The 7,071-nt window shown below is 39.7% G+C and overlaps 1 pseudogene; it reads right to left on the reverse strand.

Annotated features, from left to right (window-relative positions):
* Positions 1 to 2,421: 2,421 nt before the first annotated feature.
* Positions 2,422 to 6,346, reverse strand: LOC121154396 (annotated as a pseudogene).
* Positions 6,347 to 7,071: the final 725 nt, after the last annotated feature.

Here is a 7,071-nt window from a genome sequence, read left to right on the forward strand (position 1 = left end):
AACTATTTGGGCTTGCCTGATTTCAACTGTACCCCACACAAACCTTGCTTGATGCCCTATCCTCCTGTACTGAAGGCTTATTCTCTTTAGTACGTGCCACTCATGATTACTGGTAATATCACCATTCAGTTCCTGTATCACCTTGTTTTCTGGGGTCATTTTCTCCATGCCTATGGTCATCAACCAACACTGACATCTTGCTAAAGTGAGTCTGACCTCCCATCTTTCCAGCTAGTTTGATGGCATTTCAACTCCTTTGGAGACATTCAATGTTTCAACCTGCAAGTTTTTTGTCTGTATGATACCATGTATTTATTTTCTTATCCAGCTGATGTTTCAGGGCTAACTTCTATATAATCATACTTGCAAACCTCTGATCTTCTTTCCAAAATTTGCCTGAATTCAATGGAGGATTTTGTTTCTTTAAATCAAAACAATTGAATGTAATTGAGAAACATTATTGTTCCAATGGGATTAATTTTATGGATATGGCCAGGAAATTTCATGGGCTGTCATTATTACTGAAAGATTTTTTTTTTGCTTTTTTGGTATTTATTATTATTATCATTTTATGATACAGTTCCATAAACCCTGGAATTTCCCCTACCCCTTCCCAAAATTCCTTTCCCACTGAGTTCCCCCATATCATTACAAGAGTATACTTTTTCATAAACAGTTATAAATCCATCATTGTGGGCATGGGCAATGGCAAAGTCCAGCATTCCATTGTCAAGACAATCCAACGATTTCACTGGGAGTCCATCCTCAATCTGGAAGTAGAGACTCACACAGCACTGTATCCTCACATTTGGACATGACAGTCTCCACGACACAGTCACTATACATCCCTCAAATGAAAAGCCACCAAATATAAAAAATCAATAACAGGGAGAAAGACAAAAATGTACAATGCCATGGAGTTAAGCTACATGCCACTGGATATGATAGTCTCCATTACACAGTTACCATATATCCCCTTCAATGAAAAGTCACAAAAACAAAATTAACAACAGGAAGAAAAAAATTTACAACACCACGAAGTTAAATAAAATGCTACTGAATGACTAAGGTGTCACTGAAGAAATTAAAAAGAAAACCAAGAACCTTCTTGAAGAAAATGATGTCACTGTATGATCTATGAGTCAGTGAAAAATTTAATGAGAAAAAAAGTTTTGAAGAAGTGAAACTAAAAACAAAAACATCGAAATCCATGAGATATAGTTTCCACTGATCGTTGTTGGTGAGATATGTATCCTGTAGGCAACAAATAGATGAATTTTGTGGGATGGGGTGGGGGAGAAATTCAACCTTGTTTATTATTTAAAACCAAACGGTTAGGAAAATATACCACAGCATTCAAACAGTGAACAGATAAGCTATATTATCATTTCAGCAAGATTTTAAAAGTCCTTATCAAACATGATAAGGTACGAGGTTGGGGCACAACACCGTATGTTGCTAAGTCCCCAAACATGGCATTTGCTGACCTGGGGTTGCCTGCCTCCGATCCCAGGCAGTTGGGATTCGTCCTAGCCCAAGCTGCTTTTTCTCCCTTTGTCTGCATAAGGCTGTTAATCTGGTGGCTAAGTAAGCAATGCTGTGCTTGGCTTTCATTCCACTCTCTTATACAAATTCACGTTTTCCCAAAAGCCCAGTACTTCAGAGTTCTTTGATCACACAGCCAAGAGACCATCTTTCACTGTTCATTCTTGGACACTGGTAGTTACCATTGTGAAAACTTTCTTTCCCTTCAAGGGGAAAGTGCTGTGACAAATTTATCCAGGTACTCGGGGTGAGGGGAGCTGTGCTTCCCGTCCCCTGGGTGACATCTCCAGGCTGAGATGCGGTGAGAACGTCAGGAGATACAGGCCCATGCCAGAAAAGGACTTCCACAACAAGTCCTTCAAAATTCTTTCTGAAACTACTCTTCTAAAACCACATCTTAAATCACTTCGTGTCTGTGTATGTAAAACAAAACCAGCCAAAACAAAGACCCGGAGAGGCATTTTCCTTTTCTAAACCAGTGACCTCATGGATTGTATTTTACAGCGTATGAAGTCTCAGGAAAGCAGGAGGCCAGCAACCCTCCAAAGCGCCGTCCTCACCCTCCACCGGCACGCAGGCCTGGTAGATGCAGCCCCTACCTGCTGCCGCATCTGAGGTAAAGAGAATCTGGTGCTTTGGAAGGCCTGGACTCTTGGTACAAAGGAGGTCCCAGTGGTAGGATGGATATTTGGTGCCTGAAATGCAGACTCAGAAACACTCTTCTATGCAATTTCTGACACGGGTTTTAAAACCATTTTGTTCATTTTATTCACTTCCAAGGATTGGAATATAAAGGAACTAGTGTCTGGCAGCAAGTGACATGTTTTACACCTGCTGACTTCCTTAACTTCCTTCATAAACTTCTGAATAAAAGGACTAAATTTCCATTCTTTTAAAAACAGCTCCGATGGCCACTGGCAGACTTTTACTTCCCCATGACAGCAGTAACTCCTTCATCTTCTTAGTCATGGTTGGAATGAGGTGCATGTGGTCATCCACACACTTGGTCAAATACTGTCCAGCTACCACTTTACCTGGGGCTCCTTAACCCCTGCAGCTATGGAATCCATTGCCTTGTTGCAGTGCATGGTGCACTGGACCAGGTGGTCCTGGAACTTCTCCAGTTTGCTTGTCACCAGGGCTTGAGCTTGAGCCAGGGCCATCTGATAGTACTCGATGCACTGGTGCACCTGCTGCATGGATGCCTGGTTGTCCTCGCAGCAGCCAATGCTGCACTAGAGCATCAGGCCCTGCATTTTGTGGATGTTCTCCCTCTCCAGATGCTTCACCATCGAGTCCATGGCCTCCTGCATGTGGAACTGCTGAAGCTCTGCTGCGGTGGCCCAGTGCTGTGTGGCACCTATGTCCTGGATTTTTTTTTCAATCCAGTCTACCAATCTATGGCTTATGGCTGATGAGGTTAAGCCATTTACATTCAGGGTTAATGTAAGTGGTAATTTGGTCCTGTCATTTAGCAATGGGTTGGTCATTGATGCAGTCTTCTGTTGTATTTTACTGAGATGTCCTTCACATTTGCCTTTGGCTTTGGTGGATGTTATTCTTTTTCTCTGTCAAGAGAACATCTTTAAGTATCATTTGTAGGGCAGGTTTGGAAGGAGCATATTCTTTCAAGTTTTCTTTACTGTGGAAGGATTTTATTTCATTTTCAAAGACAAAGGAAAGCTTTGCTGGGTACATTATTTTGGGCTGACAATTTTTTGCTTTTAGAATCTGGAATATATTGCTTCATTTATAGAATCTGGAATATGTTGCTTCAAACCTGTAGGGTTTTCTGCGAGAGGTCGGCTGTGAATTAATTGGCATTCCTCCATATGCGAACTGATTTAAGGATCTTTCCCTTATGTTTGATTGAAGAGAGCTTGATTATCATGAGTCATGGTTAAGATCACTTTTGGTCAATATTGTTGGGAGTTCTGTGCCTCTCCTGGATATTGTTTTCCAATTCTTTCTCCAGATTAGGAAAAAAAATTTAATTATTCCATTAAATACATTTTTAAACCCAGCTTTTCTTTCTGCAGCTCTGGGACTCCCATAACTCTTATATTTGGCCTTTTAATAGTGTCTCTGAATTCTTGAATATCTTTTTTAGCTTGACCCAGCTCTGCTTCCAGCTTTTTGCTTGCTTCCCCGTTGTGATAAGAAATATCTTTCAATTCTGAGATTCTTTCTTCTGCCTTCTTAATTCTACTATTGAGACTTTCCACTGAATTTCTATTTGCTCTATTGCATCCTTCATTTCCAATAATTTGACTTGACTTTGTTTCAGTGTCACTATTTTCCTGTGTGACATGTTCCTTAATTCCTGCATATCATTGATAAGAAGTTTTATAACAAGTGTGTTGAATTCTGTATCCTCCATTTTCTTGATGTCTTCCTCAGGTAACTTTGAGGTTGGCAAAGGGTTTTGTTCCTTTGCAGGGGAGTCTTCAGTAATATTCACTGTGCCTTTGTCTCTTCTTTTGCTCTTGGTCATTCTGGTTAGCAAAAATGTTAAGTAACTCCAAAGTCCATTAGGGAAAGGATTAGTTTAAGTTGACCTTCAAGAAGTGAGTGGACTAGAATTAGGGATCGTACTAGAACACAACAGCAGGCGTTGTAGGAGGGTAAGGTATGCCAAAGAGCAGAATAAGGAAAAGGAGGACTAGAAACCTGTTCATTGAGTGAAAGATCTTGGTACAACTGCATCTTTAAGACAGTAAACCACCACCTGAAGAGTACTGCCAACTACGGTTCCTTTTCCTTCAGGGAATCAGGAAAGTTGAACATGACTTTTGGTGAATAGGCAATTCATACAAAAGGAAAATGTTCTTGATTGTCTCCAAACCGTGGAGGAAGTATGTGGAGGAGTTCTATAAATCCCACCACTCCCTAGCATAACTTAAACAATTGTCCTTCCCTTATGTTGTATTGAAAATCTTTAAGAAGTATGTGGTGGGTGGGCCTGGCGTGGTAGCCTAGTGGCTAAAATCCTCATCTTGCATGAGCCGAGATCCCATGTGGGCACCGATTCTAATCCCAGCGGCTCTGCTTCCCATCCAACGACTTGCCTGTGGTCTGGGAAAGCAGTCAATGATAGTCCAAAGCCTTGGGATCCTGCACCCGTGTGGGAGACCCAGAAGAAGTTCCTGGCTTTTGGCTTTGGATTGGCTCAGTTCCGGCTGTTGTGGCTGCTTGGGGAGTGAATTAGCGGATGGAAGATCTTTTTTTTGTATATTTCATGTTCTAATAAAAATAAATAAATCTTAAAGAAAGGAAGTATGTGAGAAGCCTGCATGGCAGGAGAGCAAGCTAGTCCTCTGTCCGTTAGTGCCAGCATCCCATATGGGTGCACGTTTATGGCCCTGCTGCTATACTTCAAATTGATGTCTCTGTTTATGGCTTGAGAGGGCAATGGAGAATGGCTTAAATCCTTGGACTTATGCATCCATATGAGAGCTTGGCAAGAATCTTCTGACTCCCAGCTGCAGATGAACTCATCTTGGGACACTGGGGATCATTTGAGCAGTGAAGCAGTGGATGATGGAGGATCCTCCTGTATTTCCTCAGCAAGATCTGCCTTTCAAATGAAAATATTAATAGAAAGTATACGAAAGTTCTCACTTTCTACTAGCAGTAAATCCCATGCTGCATCCCAGTTTCTGAGTGGGGAAAGAAGAGAATCTTGTTGTTGGAGAGAGAAAAATTCTATCACATGCTGTTTCAGTGCTTGGACACTGTGAGGAGCTGACTGTGACAGTGAGCCTCCTAGGTTGGAGGTGTTATCTTTTTGGGCTCATCCTACCTTGGTTATCCCTGTCTTTTCTGGGATGCTGAGCTGTGTAGATTGTCTACAGGAGCAACACACAAAAATCAATAGCATTTGTATACACAAGGCCATGGCTGAGAAAGAACGTGTAAGCCTTCACAATAACCTCAAAACATTCAAATACCTTGGAATAAATTTAACCAAGGATGTGAAGGATCCCTACCATGAAAATTATAATTAAAGATACACACAAAAATGAAAAAAAATTCTTCCATGTTTATGGATTGGAAGAATTAGTATCAGTGAAGTGTTATATACAGACACTGTAATTCCAATCAAAATAGACATTCTTCTGGAGATCTAGAAAAGAGGAAGAAAGGCTGCAGTTCATAAGGGAACACAAAAGACCCCAACAGCTACAATGTTCTTAGAGAACAGAAATGTAAGTGGCTAATAGACGAAAAATGCTCAGGATAGCTTAACATTCAGGAAATACAAATGAAAAGTTACAATGAAAACCAGTTAGAATGGGTATCATCCAAAGATCAAAAGATAAATGCTGGCAAGAACATGGCAGGAAAAGGTACCCTAGTACATTAGTGGGAATGTAAATTAGTACTACAACCATTATGAAAGACAGTGTGGAGATTCGTAAGAATTCTGAAAATAGATATATCGAAAGACCTGAATGAAACTAAATTAGCACATGGAAGTTTACTGTAGCTCAGTTCCCAACAGTCAAGATATGGAATCAACACATATGTGCTCATCAACTGATGAATAAAGAAAATGTAATATATATACACTATGAGATACTACTCAGACATGAAGAATAAAATCCTATGTTTCCTGACAAAAATGGAAACCTTATGCTCAGTGGAATAAGTCAGATTCAAGGCAAATGTTCTGATACATAGTAGTTAATATAGAATAAAAATGTGTACAAGTGAAATGAATGTCTTTGGATTTGATAGTTTCAGTCCTTGTTTATACACCTGTAGAACTAGGAGTCTTACTTTTGACTTGTTTGGTCATATCGTTAGTGGAGCTTTAAGCCTGTAATTAGGAGTGGATTGAAATTATGTTGCTATAATAAAAGATTTATAAAGAGGAAGGAAAGATTGGGCATTCAGTTAGGTATGGTTGTATTAGAATTATGCTTATGAACATGAAATCTGTTCTCAATTTTTAAAAAGTCAGTTGAAATCCACATAGTTTTTTCATACACGTTCTAATGAACATTTTGAAGACCACCCCCCATATGAGAACCCTTGAAAATTTCTGAACTTTTGTGAATCTCAATTCCCTATTTGTAAAAGGAGGGAATAAAAACGTATTATATGACAAGGTTCCTGTGATAATTGAATAATGCTGTCTTTCAAAGTGTTAATGTAGTATTGTTGGATCCAATACATGTCACAGGAACATGAAGTTTTAGCTTTCTTCATCTTTACTAGTCTCATTCACATGATTTCATCTTTCCTTTCTTTACCCCTGTTCATCGTAAGTTTCAAAAGCAAATTCTGCATTTTAAAACTGTATTTTTCTTGATGCATTTTTGGCAAGAATAAGGACTCCTGCTTCCCCTCTTCCTTCCCACCATTTCCTCCCACATTATTGCAGTAGTATAGTCCTTTACCAACAGTTATGAGTTTAACATTTTGCTATTTCAGTACGTCATAGAATTGTAGGTATAGGTAAAGGTAGAAATTTCAGTATCATTATCAAAGTATATTTAACTATTTCACTGGGAGTCCTCT

Source organism: Ochotona curzoniae, unplaced genomic scaffold, assembly GCF_017591425.1.
Source record: "Ochotona curzoniae isolate NIBS_2020 unplaced genomic scaffold, NIBS_Ocur_1.0 contig_2754, whole genome shotgun sequence".
NCBI lineage: Eukaryota > Metazoa > Chordata > Mammalia > Lagomorpha > Ochotonidae > Ochotona > Ochotona curzoniae.